Below are 22,221 nucleotides of genomic sequence, written 5' to 3'. Positions count from 1 at the left end.
TCGGACGTGTTAGACCTGTAAGAGAAAAATTTAAATGGTTGGGAAAGGCCATGGGATGTAGAAATATTTTTTTCACATTTTATTTCCTTTTAAAAACAGGTAAAACAATAGGGATTTTCGTACGGTTAAGTGCCCAGTGAACGGTTCGTTTAGCTTTATATATTGTTCCGGGTGGGCGTTGTATTGGTTTTTCGGAAGTGTTAGACCTGTAAGAGAAAAATGTAAATGGTTGGGAAAGGCCATGGGATGTAGAAATATTTTTTTCACATTTTATTTCCTTGTAAAAACAGGTAAATCAATAGGGATTTTCGTACGTGTAAGTACCCAGTGAACGGTTCGTTTAGCTTTATATATTGTTCCGGGTGGGCGTTGTATTGGTTTTTCGGAAGTGTTAGACCTGTAAGAGAAAAATTTAAATGGTTGGGAAAGGCCATGGGATGTAGAAATATTTTTTTCACATTTTATTTCCTTTTAAAAACAGGTAAAACAATAGGGATTTTCGTACGGTTAAGTGCCCAGTGAAAGGTTCGTTTAGCTTTATATATTGTTCCGGGTGGGCGTTGTATTGGTTTTTCGGAAATGTTAGACCTGTAAGAGAAAAATTTAAATGGTTGGGAAAGGCCATGGGATGTAGAAATATTTTTTTCACATTTTATTTCCTTATAAAAACAGGTAAAACTATAGGGATCTTCGTAAGGATAAGTGCCCAGTGAACGGTTCGTTTAGCTTTATATATTGTTCCAGGTGGGCGTTGTATTGGTTTTTCGGAAGTGTTAGACCTGTAAGAGAAAAATATAAATGGTTGGGAAAGGCCATGGGATGTAGAAATATTTTTTTCACATTTTATTTCCTTGTAAAAACAGGTAAATCAATAGGGATTTTCGTAAGGATAAGTGCCCAGTGAACGGTTCGTTTAGCTTTATATATTGTTCCAGGTGGGCGTTGTATTGGTTTTTCGGAAATGTTAGACCTGTAAGAGAAAAATTTAAATGGTTGGGAAAGGCCATGGGATGTAGAAATATTTTTTTCACATTTTATTTCCTTGTAAAAACAGGTAAATCAATAGGGATTTTCGTACGTGTAAGTACCCAGTGAACGGTTCGTTTAGCTTTATATATTGTTCCGGGTGGGCGTTGTATTGGTTTTTCGGAAGTGTTAGACCTGTAAGAGAAAAATTTAAATGGTTGGGAAAGGCCATGGGATGTAGAAATATTTTTTTCACATTTTATTTCCTTTTAAAAACAGGTAAAACAATAGGGATTTTCGTACGGTTAAGTGCCCAGTGAAAGGTTCGTTTAGCTTTATATATTGTTCCGGGTGGGCGTTGTATTGGTTTTTCAGAAGTGTTAGACCTGTAAGAGAAAAATTTAAATGGTTGGGAAAGGCCATGGGATGTAGAAATATTTTTTTCACATTTTATTTCCTTGTAAAAACAGGTAAATCAATAGGGATTTTCGTACGTGTAAGTACCCAGTGAACTGTTGGTTTGCTTTATATATTGTTCCGTGAGGGCGTTGTATTGGTTTTTCGGAAGTGTTAGACCTGTAAGAGAAAAATTTAAATGGTTGGGAAAGGCCATGGGATGTAGAAATATTTTTTTCACATTTTATTTCCTTGTAAAAACAGGTAAATCAATAGGGATTTTCGTACGTGTAAGTACCCAGTGAACGGTTCGTTTAGCTTTATATATTGTTCCGGGTGGGCGTTGTATTGGTTTTTCGGAAGTGTTAGGCCTGTAAGAGAAAAATTTAAATGGTTGGGAAAGGCCATGGGATGTAGAAATATTTTTTCACATTTTATTTCCTTGTAAAAACAGGTAAATCAATAGGGATTTTCGTACGGATAAGTACCCAGTGAACGGTTCGTTTAGCTTTATATATTGTTCCGGGTGGGCGTTGTATTGGTTTTTCGGAAGTGTTAGACCTGTAAGAGAAAAATTTAAATGGTTGGGAAAGGCCATGGGATGTAGAAATATTTTTTTCACATTTTATTTCCTTGTAAAAACAGGTAAATCAATAGGGATTTTCGTACGTGTAAGTACCCAGTGAACGGTTCGTTTAGCTTTATATATTGTTCCGGGTGGGCGTTGTATTGGTTTTTCGGAAGTGTTAGGCCTGTAAGAGAAAAATTTAAATGGTTGGGAAAGGCCATGGGATGTAGAAATATTTTTTCACATTTTATTTCCTTGTAAAAACAGGTAAATCAATAGGGATTTTCGTACGGATAAGTACCCAGTGAACGGTTCGTTTAGCTTTATATATTGTTCCGGGTGGGCGTTGTATTGGTTTTTCGGAAGTGTTAGACCTGTAAGAGAAAAATTTAAATGGTTGGGAAAGGCCATGGGATGTAGAAATATTTTTTTCACATTTTATTTCCTTGTAAATTCAGGTAAATCAATAGGGATTTTCGTACGTGTAAGTACCCAGTGAACGGTTCGTTTAGCTTTATATATTGTTCCGGGTGGGCGTTGTATTGGTTTTTCGGAAGTATTAGACCTGTAAGAGAAAAATTTAAATGGTTGGGAAAGGCCATGGGATGTAGAAATATTTTTTCACATTTTATTTCCTTGTAAAAACAGGTAAATCAATAGGGATTTTGGTACGGATAAGTACCCAGTGAACGGTTCGTTTAGCTTTATATATTGTTCCGGGTGGGCGTTGTATTGGTTTTTCGGAAGTGTTAGACCTGTAAGAGAAAAATTTAAATGGTTGGGAAAGGCCATGGGATGTAGAAATATTTTTTTCACATTTTATTTCCTTGTAAAATCAGGTAAATCAATAGGGATTTTCGTACGTGTAAGTACCCAGTGAACGGTTCGTTTAGCTTTATATATTGTTCCGGGTGGGCGTTGTATTGGTTTTTCGGAAGTATTAGACCTGTAAGAGAAAAATTTAAATGGTTGGGAAAGGCCATGGGATGTAGAAATATTTTTTCACATTTTATTTCCTTGTAAAAACAGGTAAATCAATAGGGATTTTGGTACGGATAAGTACCCAGTGAACGGTTCGTTTAGCTTTAGATATTGTTCCGGGTGGTCGTTGTATTGGTTTTTCGGAAGTGTTAGAACTGTAAGAGAAAAATTTAAATGGTTGGGAAAGGCCATGGGATGTAGAAATATTTTTTTCACATTTTATTTCCTTGTAAAAACAGGTAAATCAATAGGGATTTTCGTACGTGTAAGTACCCAGTGAACGGTTCGTTTAGCTTTATATATTGTTCCGGGTGGGCGTTGTATTGGTTTTTCGGAAGTGTTAGGCCTGTAAGAGAAAAATTTAAATGGTTGGGAAAGGCCATGGGATGTAGAAATATTTTTTCACATTTTATTTCCTTGTAAAAACAGGTAAATCAATAGGGATTTTCGTACGGATAAGTACCCAGTTTACGGTTCGTTTAGCTTTATATATTGTTCCGGGTGGGCGTTGTATTGGTTTTTCGGAAGTGTTAGACCTGTAAGAGAAAAATTTAAATGGTTGGGAAAGGCCATGGGATGTAGAAATATTTTTTTCACATTTTATTTCCTTGTAAATTCAGGTAAATCAATAGGGATTTTCGTACGTGTAAGTACCCAGTGAACGGTTCGTTTAGCTTTATATATTGTTCCGGGTGGGCGTTGTATTGGTTTTTCGGAAGTATTAGACCTGTAAGAGAAAAATTTAAATGGTTGGGAAAGGCCATGGGATGTAGAAATATTTTTTCACATTTTATTTCCTTGTAAAAACAGGTAAATCAATAGGGATTTTGGTACGGATAAGTACCCAGTGAACGGTTCGTTTAGCTTTATATATTGTTCCGGGTGGGCGTTGTATTGGTTTTTCGGAAGTGTTAGACCTGTAAGAGAAAAATTAAAATGGTTGGGAAAGGCCATGGGATGTAGAAATATTTTTTTCACATTTTATTTCCTTGTAAAATCAGGTAAATCAATAGGGATTTTTTTTTTTTAATAATTTTATTGTTTATTATTATATAAAGCATTTACAGAGAAGTTGTAAGGAGAAAACGACCAGTTGATATGGTTTGCCATCTCTTTTAACATAGATATTTAGTTCTCATCACATATTATTCCTAGTCTAGAAGTTTTTACCATATTTCTTAGCCAAGTGATTGTTAATACATATGAGATCTGTTATAAGAATACATTCTGTTATTATCTTAAATGATATTAGGTCAATCTCCTTCATAAGTTGGCCCTAACCCAAGAATTACTACTGTTGTCTTGTTAATGCCTATAAAATATGGTTTGTCATCCTCTTTTGGCATACTTATTAACATACATATTCAATTCCCATCGCATATTAATCCTGATCTAGGAGTTATTACCATCTTTCTTAACAAAGTAGTAGTTGATACATAGGAAGGTATAATTTATTATAAGGATATATTCTATTACTGTCTTAAGTGATATAAAGTCAGTTCCCTTCATATATTAGACCTGTCCTAAAGATTACTATTGCTTTTTTTTTTTTTTTCTCACAAGAAGCCAGGAGAATACTCCATTGTTCAGCTCATCTTTCAGGTGGTCGCAGAAAATGAAATTGTATTTTTTTCCATAGTAGAGTGTTTCTGATTGTCCTTCTGTCAGGGCCAGAGAAATCTCTTGCTTGATTCTTGCTTGTAGTCGCCTTTAAGGGGGCTCTGAATCCTTTGTCAATCTGGATCTCTTCCTCTGGTCGCACCGAAATATCTCCTGATAGCTTCCTAGTTGCTGTCGCTTTTGAATAGCCTCTTTTTATTTTGCTGATCCAAGTCATTTCCTGCTCTGAATAGACTTCCAGGTTTTTGGTACTTTCCTTCCATGAATCTGTTTTCCCGGGTTCTTTAAAGATCCTTTGGGTTTTTACATCTCTGGCACTCTCTCCCTCCTGAAGTTTCACTTGATTTACTGTTGGCTGAGCTGCGTCATCAGCTGGTCTCTCCGGATCTTGGGCTCCATCCAAAAACTCCCCCTTAGTCCCACGAATTTCCTTTTCCAGCTTATTGACTGCTTTCAGTATCTCTGAGTTTCCTTTGCATAACAAATGGAAAAGCTGTGCCTTAGATAATTCTTCCATAGTTCTAGGCAGTCACAAACTATAAACAGAAAGTCTCGTGAGGTCTCGCGGGAGCACGAGCGATCCCAAATTATCAGTTTGTCGATCTCCGTATCAAGTCAAATTCTCCCACTGAACGTTCACCCATAAATCTTCAAAGCACTCTCTTTGTTTGGTTAATGGGTGTAATTAGCTGGGAGTCTCTCACTCGGGGAAAGAAGGAATTCGCTTGTAAATTGGTTGAGGGAGAGGGAGGGAAGAGCTTGTGAGAGGAGAGAGAGAAAAGCCAGAAAGCTTTCAATTCTTACTGTTGTAGGTTCAGCTTCTGTCAGCTTCTGCTCCTATCAATCTGGTAAATGATGGTCTGGGAAGAATGTGAGGTCGGCTGGTCGTTTCAAGCTTGTAACGTTGTTTGCGACAAAGACGCCATCTTGACCTTGAGCTCAAGCCGCTATTAATCCAAGGAGGTCTTGCTTCTCCCTACGGATCTGTAGGACCCTCAGGTCACCGTTCCCGGTTCCTGGGGCGACCGGTGAACAGATTTGCGTATCTGTTCAGGTCAGCCAGGTGCATAAGCACCTAACCCTCGGCATGGCTTAAGAGCTGAACTGAAGTCCAGCTTTCCTTATGGCGCCATCTTGAGGTCGTCTCCCCATCAATAGGGATTTTCGTACATGTAAGTACCCAGTGAACGGTTCGTTTAGCTTTATATATTGTTCCAGGTGGGCGTTGTATTGCTTTTTCGGATGTATTAGACCTGTAAGAGAAAAATTTAAATGGTTGGGAAAGGCCATGGGATGTAGAAATATTTTTTCACATTTTATTTCCTTGTAAAAACAGGTAAATCAATAGGGATTTTCGTACGTGTAAGTACCCTGTGAACGGTTCGTTTAGCTTTATATATTGTTCCGGGTGGGCGTTGTATTGGTTTTTCGGAAGTATTAGACCTGTAAGAGAAAAATTTAAATGGTTGGGAAAGGCCATGGGATGTAGAAATATTTTTTCACATTTTATTTCCTTGTAAAAACAGGTAAATCAATAGGGATTTTCGTACGGATAAGTGCCCAGTGAACGGTTCGTTTAGCTTTATATATTGTTCCAGGTGGGCGTTGTATTGCTTTTTCGGATGTATTAGACCTGTAAGAGAAAAATTTAAATGGTTGGGAAAGGCCATGGGATGTAGAAATATTTTTTCACATTTTATTTCCTTGTAAAAACAGGTAAATCAATAGGGATTTTCTTACGTGTAAGTACCCAGTGAACGGTTCGTTTAGCTTTATATATTGTTCCGGGTGGGCGTTGTATTGGTTTTTCGGAAGTATTAGACCTGTAGGAGAAAAATTTAAATGGTTGGGAAAGGCCATGGGATGTAGAAATATTTTTTCACATTTTATTTCCTTGTAAAAACAGGTAAATCAATACGGATTTTCTTACGGATAAGTACCCAGTGAACGGTTCGTTTAGCTTTAGATATTATTCCGGGTGGGCGTTGTATTGGTTTTTCGGAAGTGTTAGGCCTGTAAGAGAAAAATTTAAATGGTTGGGAAAGGCCATGGGATGTAGAAATATTTTTTTCACATTTTATTTCCTTGTAAAATCAGGTAAATCAATAGGGATTTTCGTACGGATAAGTGCCCAGTGAACGGTTCGTTTAGCTTTATATATTGTTCCAGGTGGGCGTTGTATTGGTTTTTCGGAAGTATTAGACCTGTAAGAGAAAAATTTAAATGGTTGGGAAAGGCCATGGGATGTAGAAATATTTTTTCACATTTTATTTCCTTGTAAAAACAGGTAGAACAATAGGGATTTTCGTACGTGTAAGTACCCAGTGAACGGTTCGTTTAGCTTTATATATTGTTCCGGGTGGGCGTTGTATTGGTTTTTCGGAAGTATTAGACCTGTAAGAGAAAAATTTAAATGGTTGGGAAAGGCCATGGGATGTAGAAACATTTTTTTCACATTTTATTTCCTTGTAAAAACAGGTAAAACAATAGGGATTTTCGTACGGATAAGTGCCTAGTGAACGGTTCGTTTAGCTTTATATATTGTTCCGGGTGGGCGTTGTATTGGTTTTTCAGAAGTGTTAGACCTGTAAGAGAAAAATTTAAATGGTTGGATAAAGCCATGGGATGTAGAAATATTTTTTTCACATTTTATTTCCTTGTAAAAACAGGTAAATCAATAGGGATTTTCGTTCGGATAAGTGCCCAGTGAACGGTTCGTTTAGCTTTATATATTGTTCCGGGTGGGCGTTGTATTGGTTTTTTGGAAGTGTTAGACCTGTAAGAGAAAAATTTAAAGGGTTGGGAAAGGCCATGGGATGTAGAAATATTTTTTTCACATTTTATTTCCTTGTAAAATCAGGTAAATCAATAGGGATTTTCGTACGGATAAGTGCCCAGTGAACGGTTCGTTTAGCTTCATATATTGTTCCGGGTGGGCGTTGTATTGGTTTTTCGGAAGTATTAGACCTGTAAGAGAAAAATTTAAATGGTTGGGAAAGGCCATGGGATGTAGAAATATTTTTTCACATTTTATTTCCTTGTAAAAACAGGTAAATCAATAGGGATTTTCTTACGGATAAGTACCCAGTGAACGGTTCGTTTAGCTTTAGATATTGTTCCGGGTGGTCGTTGTATTGGTTTTTCGGAAGTGTTAGACCTGTAAGAGAAAAATTTAAATGGTTGGGAAAGGCCATGGGATGTAGAAATATTTTTTTGACATTTTATTTCCTTGTAAAAACAGGTAAAACAATAGGGATTTTCGTACGTGTAAGTACCCAGTGTACAGTTCGTTTAGCTTTATATATTGTTCCGGGTGGGCGTTGTATTGGTTTTTCGGAAGTGTTAGCCCTGTAAGAGAAAAATTTAAATGGTTGGGAAAGGCCATGGGATGTAGAAATATTTTTTCACATTTTATTTCCTTGTAAAAACAGGTAAATCAATAGGGATTTTCTTACGGATAAGTACCCAGTGAACGGTTCATTTAGCTTGAGATATTGTTCCGGGTGGTCGTTGTATTGGTTTTTCGGAAGTGTTAGACCTGTAAGAGTAAAATTTAAATGGTTGGGAAAGGCCATGGGATGTAGAAATATTTTTTTCACATTTTATTTCCTTGTAAAATCAGGTAAATCAATAGGGATTTTCGTACGGATAAGTGCCCAGTGAACGGTTCGTTTAGCTTTATATATTGTTCCGGGTGGGCGTTGTATTGGTTTTTCGGAAGTGTTAGGCCTGTAAGAGAAAAATTTAAATGGTTGGGAAAGGCCATGGGATGTAGAAATATTTTTTCACATTTTATTTCCTTGTAAAAACAGGTAAATCAATAGGGATTTTCGTACGGATAAGTGCCCAGTGAACGGTTCGTTTAGCTTCATATATTGTTCCGGGTGGGCGTTGTATTGGTTTTTCGGAAGTATTAGACCTGTAAGAGAAAAATTTAAATGGTTGGGAAAGGCCATGGGATGTAGAAATATTTTTTCACATTTTATTTCCTTGTAAAAACAGGTAAATCAATAGGGATTTTCTTACGGATAAGTACCCAGTGAACGGTTCGTTTAGCTTTAGATATTGTTCCGGGTGGTCGTTGTATTGGTTTTTCGGAAGTGTTAGACCTGTAAGAGAAAAATTTAAATGGTTGGGAAAGGCCATGGGATGTAGAAATATTTTTTTGACATTTTATTTCCTTGTAAAAACAGGTAAAACAATAGGGATTTTCGTACGTGTAAGTACCCAGTGTACAGTTCGTTTAGCTTTATATATTGTTCCGGGTGGGCGTTGTATTGGTTTTTCGGAAGTGTTAGCCCTGTAAGAGAAAAATTTAAATGGTTGGGAAAGGCCATGGGATGTAGAAATATTTTTTCACATTTTATTTCCTTGTAAAAACAGGTAAATCAATAGGGATTTTCTTACGGATAAGTACCCAGTGAACGGTTCATTTAGCTTGAGATATTGTTCCGGGTGGTCGTTGTATTGGTTTTTCGGAAGTGTTAGACCTGTAAGAGTAAAATTTAAATGGTTGGGAAAGGCCATGGGATGTAGAAATATTTTTTTCACATTTTATTTCCTTGTAAAATCAGGTAAATCAATAGGGATTTTCGTACGGATAAGTGCCCAGTGAACGGTTCGTTTAGCTTTATATATTGTTCCGGGTGGGCGTTGTATTGGTTTTTCGGAAGTGTTAGGCCTGTAAGAGAAAAATTTAAATGGTTGGGAAAGGCCATGGGATGTAGAAATATTTTTTCACATTTTATTTCCTTGTAAAAACAGGTAAATCAATAGGGATTTTCGTACGGATAAGTACCCAGTGAACGGTTCGTTTAGCTTTATATATTGTTCCGGGTGGGCGTTGTATTGGTTTTTCGGAAGTGTTAGACCTGTAAGAGAAAAATTTAAATGGTTGGGAAAGGCCATGGGATGTAGAAATATTTTTTTCACATTTTATTTCCTTGTAAATTCAGGTAAATCAATAGGGATTTTCGTACGTGTAAGTACCCAGTGAACGGTTCGTTTAGCTTTATATATTGTTCCGGGTGGGCGTTGTATTGGTTTTTCGGAAGTATTAGACCTGTAAGAGAAAAATTTAAATGGTTGGGAAAGGCCATGGGATGTAGAAATATTTTTTCACATTTTATTTCCTTGTAAAAACAGGTAAATCAATAGGGATTTTGGTACGGATAAGTACCCAGTGAACGGTTCGTTTAGCTTTATATATTGTTCCGGGTGGGCGTTGTATTGGTTTTTCGGAAGTGTTAGACCTGTAAGAGAAAAATTTAAATGGTTGGGAAAGGCCATGGGATGTAGAAATATTTTTTTCACATTTTATTTCCTTGTAAAATCAGGTAAATCAATAGGGATTTTCGTACGTGTAAGTACCCAGTGAACGGTTCGTTTAGCTTTATATATTGTTCCGGGTGGGCGTTGTATTGGTTTTTCGGAAGTATTAGACCTGTAAGAGAAAAATTTAAATGGTTGGGAAAGGCCATGGGATGTAGAAATATTTTTTCACATTTTATTTCCTTGTAAAAACAGGTAAATCAATAGGGATTTTGGTACGGATAAGTACCCAGTGAACGGTTCGTTTAGCTTTAGATATTGTTCCGGGTGGTCGTTGTATTGGTTTTTCGGAAGTGTTAGAACTGTAAGAGAAAAATTTAAATGGTTGGGAAAGGCCATGGGATGTAGAAATATTTTTTTCACATTTTATTTCCTTGTAAAAACAGGTAAATCAATAGGGATTTTCGTACGTGTAAGTACCCAGTGAACGGTTCGTTTAGCTTTATATATTGTTCCGGGTGGGCGTTGTATTGGTTTTTCGGAAGTATTAGACCTGTAAGAGAAAAATTTAAATGGTTGGGAAAGGCCATGGGATGTAGAAATATTTTTTCACATTTTATTTCCTTGTAAAAACAGGTAAATCAATAGGGATTTTGGTACGGATAAGTACCCAGTGAACGGTTCGTTTAGCTTTATATATTGTTCCGGGTGGGCGTTGTATTGGTTTTTCGGAAGTGTTAGACCTGTAAGAGAAAAATTTAAATGGTTGGGAAAGGCCATGGGATGTAGAAATATTTTTTTCACATTTTATTTCCTTGTAAAATCAGGTAAATCAATAGGGATTTTCGTACGTGTAAGTACCCAGTGAACGGTTCGTTTAGCTTTATATATTGTTCCGGGTGGGCGTTGTATTGGTTTTTCGGAAGTATTAGACCTGTAAGAGAAAAATTTAAATGGTTGGGAAAGGCCATGGGATGTAGAAATATTTTTTCACATTTTATTTCCTTGTAAAAACAGGTAAATCAATAGGGATTTTGGTACGGATAAGTACCCAGTGAACGGTTCGTTTAGCTTTAGATATTGTTCCGGGTGGTCGTTGTATTGGTTTTTCGGAAGTGTTAGAACTGTAAGAGAAAAATTTAAATGGTTGGGAAAGGCCATGGGATGTAGAAATATTTTTTTCACATTTTATTTCCTTGTAAAAACAGGTAAATCAATAGGGATTTTCGTACGTGTAAGTACCCAGTGAACGGTTCGTTTAGCTTTATATATTGTTCCGGGTGGGCGTTGTATTGGTTTTTCGGAAGTGTTAGGCCTGTAAGAGAAAAATTTAAATGGTTGGGAAAGGCCATGGGATGTAGAAATATTTTTTCACATTTTATTTCCTTGTAAAAACAGGTAAATCAATAGGGATTTTCGTACGGATAAGTACCCAGTTTACGGTTCGTTTAGCTTTATATATTGTTCCGGGTGGGCGTTGTATTGGTTTTTCGGAAGTGTTAGACCTGTAAGAGAAAAATTTAAATGGTTGGGAAAGGCCATGGGATGTAGAAATATTTTTTTCACATTTTATTTCCTTGTAAATTCAGGTAAATCAATAGGGATTTTCGTACGTGTAAGTACCCAGTGAACGGTTCGTTTAGCTTTATATATTGTTCCGGGTGGGCGTTGTATTGGTTTTTCGGAAGTATTAGACCTGTAAGAGAAAAATTTAAATGGTTGGGAAAGGCCATGGGATGTAGAAATATTTTTTCACATTTTATTTCCTTGTAAAAACAGGTAAATCAATAGGGATTTTGGTACGGATAAGTACCCAGTGAACGGTTCGTTTAACTTTATATATTGTTCCGGGTGGGCGTTGTATTGGTTTTTCGGAAGTGTTAGACCTGTAAGAGAAAAATTAAAATGGTTGGGAAAGGCCATGGGATGTAGAAATATTTTTTTCACATTTTATTTCCTTGTAAAATCAGGTAAATCAATAGGGATTTTCTTTTTTTTTTTTTTTTTTAAATAATTTTATTGTTTATTATTATATAAAGCATTTACAGAGAAGTTGTAAGGAGAAAACGACCAGTTGATATGGTTTGCCATCTCTTTTAACATAGATATTTAGTTCTCATCACATATTATTCCTAGTCTAGAAGTTTTTACCATATTTCTTAGCCAAGTGATTGTTAATACATATGAGATCTGTTATAAGAATACATTCTGTTATTATCTTAAATGATATTAGGTCAATCTCCTTCATAAGTTGGCCCTAACCCAAGAATTACTACTGTTGTCTTGTTAATGCCTATAAAATATGGTTTGTCATCCTCTTTTGGCATACTTATTAACATACATATTCAATTCCCATCGCATATTAATCCTGATCTAGGAGTTATTACCATCTTTCTTAACAAAGTAGTAGTTGATACATAGGAAGGTATAATTTATTATAAGGATATATTCTATTACTGTCTTAAGTGATATAAAGTCAGTTCCCTTCATATATTAGACCTGTCCTAAAGATTACTATTGCTTTTTTTTTTTTTTTCTCACAAGAAGCCAGGAGAATACTCCATTGTTCAGCTCATCTTTCAGGTGGTCGCAGAAAATGAAATTGTATTTTTTTCCATAGTAGAGTGTTTCTGATTGTCCTTCTGTCAGGGCCAGAGAAATCTCTTGCTTGATTCTTGCTTGTAGTCGCCTTTAAGGGGGCTCTGAATCCTTTGTCAATCTGGATCTCTTCCTCTGGTCGCACCGAAATATCTCCTGATAGCTTCCTAGTTGCTGTCGCTTTTGAATAGCCTCTTTTTATTTTGCTGATCCAAGTCATTTCCTGCTCTGAATAGACTTCCAGGTTTTTGGTACTTTCCTTCCATGAATCTGTTTTCCCGGGTTCTTTAAAGATCCTTTGGGTTTTTACATCTCTGGCACTCTCTCCCTCCTGAAGTTCCACTTGATTTACTGTTGGCTGAGCTGCGTCATCAGCTGGTCTCTCCGGATCTTGGGCTCCATCCAAAAACTCCCCCTTAGTCCCACGAATTTCCTTTTCCAGCTTATTGACTGCTTTCAGTATCTCTGAGTTTCCTTTGCATAACAAATGGAAAAGCTGTGCCTTAGATAATTCTTCCATAGTTCTAGGCAGTCACAAACTATAAACAGAAAGTCTCGTGAGGTCTCGCGGGAGCACGAGCGATCCCAAATTATCAGTTTGTCGATCTCCGTATCAAGTCAAATTCTCCCACTGAACGTTCACCCATAAATCTTCAAAGCACTCTCTTTGTTTGGTTAATGGGTGTAATTAGCTGGGAGTCTCTCACTCGGGGAAAGAAGGAATTCGCTTGTAAATTGGTTGAGGGAGAGGGAGGGAAGAGCTTGTGAGAGGAGAGAGAGAAAAGCCAGAAAGCTTTCAATTCTTACTGTTGTAGGTTCAGCTTCTGTCAGCTTCTGCTCCTATCAATCTGGTAAATGATGGTCTGGGAAGAATGTGAGGTCGGCTGGTCGTTTCAAGCTTGTAACGTTGTTTGCGACAAAGACGCCATCTTGACCTTGAGCTCAAGCCGCTATTAATCCAAGGAGGTCTTGCTTCTCCCTACGGATCTGTAGGACCCTCAGGTCACCGTTACCGGTTCCTGGGGCGACCGGTGAACAGATTTGCGTATCTGTTCAGGTCAGCCAGGTGCATAAGCACCTAACCCTCGGCATGGCTTAAGAGCTGAACTGAAGTCCAGCTTTCCTTATGGCGCCATCTTGAGGTCGTCTCCCCATCAATAGGGATTTTCGTACATGTAAGTACCCAGTGAACGGTTCGTTTAGCTTTATATATTGTTCCAGGTGGGCGTTGTATTGCTTTTTCGGATGTATTAGACCTGTAAGAGAAAAATTTAAATGGTTGGGAAAGGCCATGGGATGTAGAAATATTTTTTCACATTTTATTTCCTTGTAAAAACAGGTAAATCAATAGGGATTTTCGTACGTGTAAGTACCCTGTGAACGGTTCGTTTAGCTTTATATATTGTTCCGGGTGGGCGTTGTATTGGTTTTTCGGAAGTATTAGACCTGTAAGAGAAAAATTTAAATGGTTGGGAAAGGCCATGGGATGTAGAAATATTTTTTCACATTTTATTTCCTTGTAAAAACAGGTAAATCAATAGGGATTTTCGTACGTGTAAGTACCCAGTGAACGGTTCGTTTAGCTTTATATATTGTTCCGGGTGGGCGTTGTATTGGTTTTTCGGAAGTATTAGACCTGTAGGAGAAAAATTTAAATGGTTGGGAAAGGCCATGGGATGTAGAAATATTTTTTCACATTTTATTTCCTTGTAAAAACAGGTAAATCAATACGGATTTTCTTACGGATAAGTACCCAGTGAACGGTTCGTTTAGCTTTAGATATTATTCCGGGTGGGCGTTGTATTGGTTTTTCGGAAGTGTTAGGCCTGTAAGAGAAAAATTTAAATGGTTGGGAAAGGCCATGGGATGTAGAAATATTTTTTTCACATTTTATTTCCTTGTAAAATCAGGTAAATCAATAGGGATTTTCGTACGGATAAGTGCCCAGTGAACGGTTCGTTTAGCTTTATATATTGTTCCAGGTGGGCGTTGTATTGGTTTTTCGGAAGTATTAGACCTGTAAGAGAAAAATTTAAATGGTTGGGAAAGGCCATGGGATGTAGAAATATTTTTTCACATTTTATTTCCTTGTAAAAACAGGTAGAACAATAGGGATTTTCGTACGTGTAAGTACCCAGTGAACGGTTCGTTTAGCTTTATATATTGTTCCGGGTGGGCGTTGTATTGGTTTTTCGGAAGTATTAGACCTGTAAGAGAAAAATTTAAATGGTTGGGAAAGGCCATGGGATGTAGAAACATTTTTTTCACATTTTATTTCCTTGTAAAAACAGGTAAAACAATAGGGATTTTCGTACGGATAAGTGCCTAGTGAACGGTTCGTTTAGCTTTATATATTGTTCCGGGTGGGCGTTGTATTGGTTTTTCAGAAGTGTTAGACCTGTAAGAGAAAAATTTAAATGGTTGGGAAAGGCCATGGGATGTAGAAATATTTTTTTCACATTTTATTTCCTTGTAAAAACAGGTAAATCAATAGGGATTTTCGTTCGGATAAGTGCCCAGTGAACGGTTCGTTTAGCTTTATATATTGTTCCGGGTGGGCGTTGTATTGGTTTTTTGGAAGTGTTAGACCTGTAAGAGAAAAATTTAAAGGGTTGGGAAAGGCCATGGGATGTAGAAATATTTTTTTCACATTTTATTTCCTTGTAAAATCAGGTAAATCAATAGGGATTTTCGTACGGATAAGTGCCCAGTGAACGGTTCGTTTAGCTTCATATATTGTTCCGGGTGGGCGTTGTATTGGTTTTTCGGAAGTATTAGACCTGTAAGAGAAAAATTTAAATGGTTGGGAAAGGCCATGGGATGTAGAAATATTTTTTCACATTTTATTTCCTTGTAAAAACAGGTAAATCAATAGGGATTTTCTTACGGATAAGTACCCAGTGAACGGTTCGTTTAGCTTTAGATATTGTTCCGGGTGGTCGTTGTATTGGTTTTTCGGAAGTGTTAGACCTGTAAGAGAAAAATTTAAATGGTTGGGAAAGGCCATGGGATGTAGAAATATTTTTTTGACATTTTATTTCCTTGTAAAAACAGGTAAAACAATAGGGATTTTCGTACGTGTAAGTACCCAGTGTACAGTTCGTTTAGCTTTATATATTGTTCCGGGTGGGCGTTGTATTGGTTTTTCGGAAGTGTTAGCCCTGTAAGAGAAAAATTTAAATGGTTGGGAAAGGCCATGGGATGTAGAAATATTTTTTCACATTTTATTTCCTTGTAAAAACAGGTAAATCAATAGGGATTTTCTTACGGATAAGTACCCAGTGAACGGTTCATTTAGCTTGAGATATTGTTCCGGGTGGTCGTTGTATTGGTTTTTTGGAAGTGTTAGACCTGTAAGAGTAAAATTTAAATGGTTGGGAAAGGCCATGGGATGTAGAAATATTTTTTTCACATTTTATTTCCTTGTAAAATCAGGTAAATCAATAGGGATTTTCGTACGGATAAGTGCCCAGTGAACGGTTCGTTTAGCTTTATATATTGTTCCGGGTGGGCGTTGTATTGGTTTTTCGGAAGTGTTAGACCTGTAAGAGAAAAATTTAAATGGTTGGGAAAGGCCAAGGGATGTAGAAATATTTTTTTCACATTTTATTTCCTTGTAAAATCAGGTAAATCAATAGGGATTTTCGTACGTGTAAGTACCCTATGAACGGTTCGTTTAGCTTTATATATTGTTCCGGGTGGGCGTTGTATTGGTTTTTCGGAAGTATTAGACCTGTAAGAGAAAAATTTAAATGGTTGGGAAAGGCCATGGGATGTAGAAATATTTTTCCACATTTTATTTCCTTGTAAAAACAGGTAAATCAATAGGGATTTTCTAACGGATAAGTACCCAGTGAACGGTTCGTTTAGCTTTAGATATTGTGCCGGGTGGTCGTTGTATAGGTTTTTCTGAAGTGTTAGACCTGTAAGAGAAAAATTAAAATGGTTGGGAAAGGCCATGGGATGTAGAAATATTTTTTTCACATTTTATTTCCTTGTAAAATCAGATAAATCAATAGGGATTTTCGTACAGATAAGTACCCTGTGAACGGTTCGTTTAGCTTTATATATTGTTCCGGTTGGGCGTTGTATTGGTTTTTCGGAAGTATTAGACCTGTAAGAGAAAAATTTAAATGGTTGGGAAAGGCCATGGGATGTAGAAATATTTTTCCACATTTTATTTCCTTGTAAAAACAGGTAAATCAATAGGGATTTTCTAACGGATAAGTACCCAGTGAACGGTTCGTTTAGCTTTATATATTGTTCCGGGTGGGCGTTGCATTGGTTTTTCCGAAGTGTTAGACCTGTAAGAGAAAAATTTAAATGGTTGGGAAAGGCCATGGGATGTAGAAATATTTTTTTCACATTTTGTTTCCTTGTAAAATAAGGTAAATCGATAGGGATTTTCGTACGTGTAAGTACCCAGTGAACGGTTCGTTTAGCTTTATATATTGTTCCGGGTGGGCGTTGTATTGCTTTTTCGGATGTATTAGACCTGTAAGAGAAAAATTTAAATGGTTGGGAAAGGCCATGGGATGTAGAAATATTTTTTCACATTTTATTTCCTTGTAAAAACAGGTAAATCAATAGGGATTTTCTAACGGATAAGTACCCAGTGAACGGTTCGTTTAGCTTTATATATTGTTCCGGGTGGGCGTTGCATTGGTTTTTCCGAAGTGTTAGACCTGTAAAAGAAAAATTTAAATGGTTGGGAAAGGCCATGGGATGTAGAAATATTTTTTTCACATTTTGTTTCCTTGTAAAATAAGGTAAATCGATAGGGATTTTCGTACGTGTAAGTACCCAGTGAACGGTTCGTTTAGCTTTATATATTGTTCCAGGTGGGCGTTGTATTGCTTTTTCGGATGTATTAGACCTGTAAGAGAAAAATTTAAATGGTTGGGAAAGGCCATGGGATGTAGAAATATTTTTTCACATTTTATTTCCTTGTAAAAACAGGTAAATCAATAGGGATTTTCTAACGGATAAGTACCCAGTGAACGGTTCGTTTAGCTTTATATATTGTTCCGGGTGGGCGTTGCATTGGTTTTTCCGAAGTGTTAGACCTGTAAGAGAATAATTTAAATGGTTGGGAAAGGCCATGGGATGTAGAAATATTTTTTTCACATTTTGTTTCCTTGTAAAATAAGGTAAATCGATAGGGATTTTCGTACGTGTAAGTACCCAGTGAACGGTTCGTTTAGCTTTATATATTGTTCCGGGTGGGCGTTGTATTGCTTTTTCGGATGTATTAGACCTGTAAGAGAAAAATTTAAATGGTTTGGAAAGGCCATGGGATGTAGAAATATTTTTTCACATTTTATTTCCTTGTAAAAACAGGTAAATCAATAGGGATTTTCTTACGGATAAGTACCCAGTGAACGGTTCATTTAGCTTTAGATATTGTTCCGGGTGGTCGTTGTATTGGTTTTTCGGAAGTGTTAGACCTGTAAGAGAAAAATTTAAATGGTTGGGAAAGGCCATGGGATGTAGAAATATTTTTTTCACATTTTGTTTCCTTGTAAAATAAGGTAAATCGATAGGGATTTTCGTACGTGTAAGTACCCAGTGAACGGTTCGTTTAGCTTTATATATTGTTCCGGGTGGGCGTTGTATTGGTTTTTCGGAAGTGTTAGACCTGTAAGAGAAAAATTTAAATGGTTGGGAAAGGCCAAGGGATGTAGAAATATTTTTTTCACATTTTATTTCCTTGTAAAATCAGGTAAATCAATAGGGATTTTCGTACGTGTAAGTACCCTATGAACGGTTCGTTTAGCTTTATATATTGTTCCGGGTGGGCGTTGTATTGGTTTTTCGGAAGTATTAGACCTGTAAGAGAAAAATTTAAATGGTTGGGAAAGGCCATGGGATGTAGAAATATTTTTCCACATTTTATTTCCTTGTAAAAACAGGTAAATCAATAGGGATTTTCTAACGGATAAGTACCCAGTGAACGGTTCGTTTAGCTTTAGATATTGTGCCGGGTGGTCGTTGTATAGGTTTTTCTGAAGTGTTAGACCTGTAAGAGAAAAATTAAAATGGTTGGGAAAGGCCATGGGATGTAGAAATATTTTTTTCACATTTTATTTCCTTGTAAAATCAGATAAATCAATAGGGATTTTCGTACAGATAAGTACCCTGTGAACGGTTCGTTTAGCTTTATATATTGTTCCGGTTGGGCGTTGTATTGGTTTTTCGGAAGTATTAGACCTGTAAGAGAAAAATTTAAATGGTTGGGAAAGGCCATGGGATGTAGAAATATTTTTCCACATTTTATTTCCTTGTAAAAACAGGTAAATCAATAGGGATTTTCTAACGGATAAGTACCCAGTGAACGGTTCGTTTAGCTTTATATATTGTTCCGGGTGAGCGTTGCATTGGTTTTTCCGAAGTGTTAGACCTGTAAGAGAAAAATTTAAATGGTTGGGAAAGGCCATGGGATGTAGAAATATTTTTTTCACATTTTGTTTCCTTGTAAAATAAGGTAAATCGATAGGGATTTTCGTACGTGTAAGTACCCAGTGAACGGTTCGTTTAGCTTTATATATTGTTCCAGGTGGGCGTTGTATTGCTTTTTCGGATGTATTAGACCTGTAAGAGAAAAATTTAAATGGTTGGGAAAGGCAATGGGATGTAGAAATATTTTTTCACATTTTATTTCCTTGTAAATACAGGTAAATCAATAGGGATTTTCTAACGGATAAGTACCCAGTGAACGGTTCGTTTAGCTTTATATATTGTTCCGGGTGGGCGTTGCATTGGTTTTTCCGAAGTGTTAGACCTGTAAGAGAAAAATTTAAATGGTTGGGAAAGGCCATGGGATGTAGAAATATTTTTTTCACATTTTGTTTCCTTGTAAAATAAGGTAAATCGATAGGGATTTTCGTACGTGTAAGTACCCAGTGAACGGTTCGTTTAGCTTTATATATTGTTCCGGGTGGGCGTTGTATTGCTTTTTCGGATGTATTAGACCTGTAAGAGAAAAATTTAAATGGTTTGGAAAAGCCATGGGATGTAGAAATATTTTTTCACATTTTATTTCCTTGTAAAAACAGGTAAATCAATAGGGATTTTCTTACGGATAAGTACCCACTGAACGGTTCATTTAGCTTTAGATATTGTTCCGGGTGGTCGTTGTATTGGTTTTTCGGAAGTGTTAGACCTGTAAGAGAAAAATTTAAATGGTTGGGAAAGGCCATGGGATGTAGAAATATTTTTTTCACATTTTGTTTCCTTGTAAAATAAGGTAAATCGATAGGGATTTTCGTACGTGTAAGTACCCAGTGAACGGTTCGTTTAGCTTTATATATTGTTCCGGGTGGGCGTTGTATTGCTTTTTCGGATGTATTAGACCTGTAAGAGAAAAATTTAAATGGTTTGGAAAGGCCATGGGATGTAGAAATATTTTTTCACATTTTATTTCCTTGTAAAAACAGGTAAATCAATAGGGATTTTCTTACGGATAAGTACCCAGTGAACGGTTCATTTAGCTTTAGATATTGTTCCGGGTGGTCGTTGTATTGGTTTTTCGGAAGTGTTAGACCTGTAAGAGAAAAATTTAAATGGTTGGGAAAGGCCATGGGATGTAGAAATATTTTTTTCACATTTTCTTTCCTTGTAAAATCAGATAAATCAATAGGGATTTTCGTACAGATAAGTGCCCAGTGAACGGTTCGTTTAGCTTTATATATTGTTCCGGGTGGGCGTTGTATTGGTTTTTCGGAAGTGTTAGACCTGTAAGAGAAAAATTTAAATGGTTTGGAAAGGCCATGGGATGTAGAAATATTTTTTTCACTTTTTATTTCCTTGTAAAAACAGGTAAAACAATAGGGATTTTCGTACGTGTAAGTACCCAGTGAACGGTTCGTTTAGCTTTATATATTGTTCCGGGTGGGCGTTGTATTGGTTTTTCGGAAGTATTAGACCTGTAAGAGAAAAATTTAAATGGTTGGGAAAGGCCATGGGATGTAGAAATATTTTTTCACATTTTATTTCCTTGTAAAAACAGGTAAATCAATAGGGATTTTCTAACGGATAAGTACCCAGTGAACGGTTCGTTTAGCTTTAGATATTGTTCCGGGTGGTAGTTGTATTGGTTTTTCGGAAGTGTTAGACCTGTAAGAGAAAAATTTAAATGGTTGGGAAAGGCCATGGGATGTAGAAATATTTTTTTCACATTTTATTTCCTTGTAAAATCAGGTAAATCAATAGGGATTTTCGTACGGATAAGTGCCCAGTGAACGGTTCGTTTAGCTTTATATATTGTTCCGGGTGGGCGTTGTATTGGTTTTTCGGAAGTATTAGACCTGTAAGAGAAAAATTTAAATGGTTGGGAAAGGCCATGGGATGTAGAAATATTTTTTCACATTTTATTTCCTTGTAAAAACAGGTAACTCAATAGGGATTTTCTAACGGATAAGTACCCAGTGAACGGTTCGTTTAGCTTTAGATATTGTTCCGGGTGGTCGTTGTATTGGTTTTTCGGAAGTTTAAGGCCTGTAAGAGAAAAATTTAAATGGTTGGGAAAGGCCATGGGATGTAGAAATATTTTTTTCCCATTTTATTTCCTTGTAAAATCAGGTAAATCAATAGGGATTTTCGTACGGATAAGTGACCAGTGAACGGTTCGTTTAGCTTTATATATTGTTCCGGGTGGGTGTTGTATTGGTTTTTCGGAAGTGTTAGACCTGTAAGAGAAAAATATAAATGGTTTGGAAAGGCCATGGGATGTAGAAATATTTTTTTCACATTTTATTTCCTTGTAAAAACAGGTAAAACAATAGGGATTTTCGTACGTGTAAGTACCCAGTGAACGGTTCGTTTAGCTTTATATATTGTTCCGGGTGGGCGTTGTATTGGTTTTTCGGAAGTGTTAGGCCTGTAAGAGAAAAATTTAAATGGTTGGGAAAGGCCATGGGATGTAGAAATATTTTTTTCCCATTTTATTTCCTTGTAAAATCAGGTAAATCAATAGGGATTTTCGTACGTGTAAGTACCCAGTGAACGGTTCGTTTAGCTTTATATATTGTTCCGGGTGGGCGTTGTATTGGTTTTTCGGAAGTATTAGACCTGTAAGAGAAAAATTTAAATGGTTGGGAAAGGCCATAGGATGTAGAAATATTTTTTCACATTTTATTTCCTTGTAAAAACAGGTAAATCAATAGGGATTTTCTAACGGATAAGTACCCAGTGAACGGTTCGTTTAGCTTTAGATATTGTTCCGGGTGGTCGTTGTATTGGTTTTTCGGAAGTGTTAGACCTGTAAGAGAAAAATTTAAATGGTTGGGAAAGGCCATGGGATGTAGAAATATTTTTTCACATTTTATTTCCTTGTAAAAACAGGTAAATCAATAGGGATTTTCTAACGGATAAGTACCCAGTGAACGGTTCGTTTAGCTTTAGATATTGTTCCGGGTGGTCGTTGTATTGGTTTTTCGGAAGTGTTAGACCTGTAAGAGAAAAATTTAAATGGTTGGGAAAGGCCATGGGATGTAGAAATATTTTTTTCACATTTTATTTCCTTGTAAAATCAGGTAAATCAATAGGGATTTTCGTACGGATAAGTGCCCAGTGAACGGTTCGTTTAGCTTTATATATTGTTCCGGGTGGGCGTTGTATTGGTTTTTCGGAAGTGTTAGACCTGTAAGAGAAAAATTTAAATGGTTGGGAAAGGCCATGGGATGTAGAAATATTTTTTCACATTTTATTTCCTTGTAAAAACAGGTAAATCAATAGGGATTTTCTAACGGATAAGTACCCAGTGAAAGGTTCGTTTAGCTTTAGATATTGTTCCGGGTGGTCGTTGTATTGGTTTTTCGGAA

Source organism: Paroedura picta, chromosome 4 (genome assembly GCF_049243985.1).
Source record: "Paroedura picta isolate Pp20150507F chromosome 4, Ppicta_v3.0, whole genome shotgun sequence".
Taxonomy (NCBI): domain Eukaryota; kingdom Metazoa; phylum Chordata; class Lepidosauria; order Squamata; family Gekkonidae; genus Paroedura; species Paroedura picta.
Note: the sequence above shows the minus strand (reverse complement) of the source record.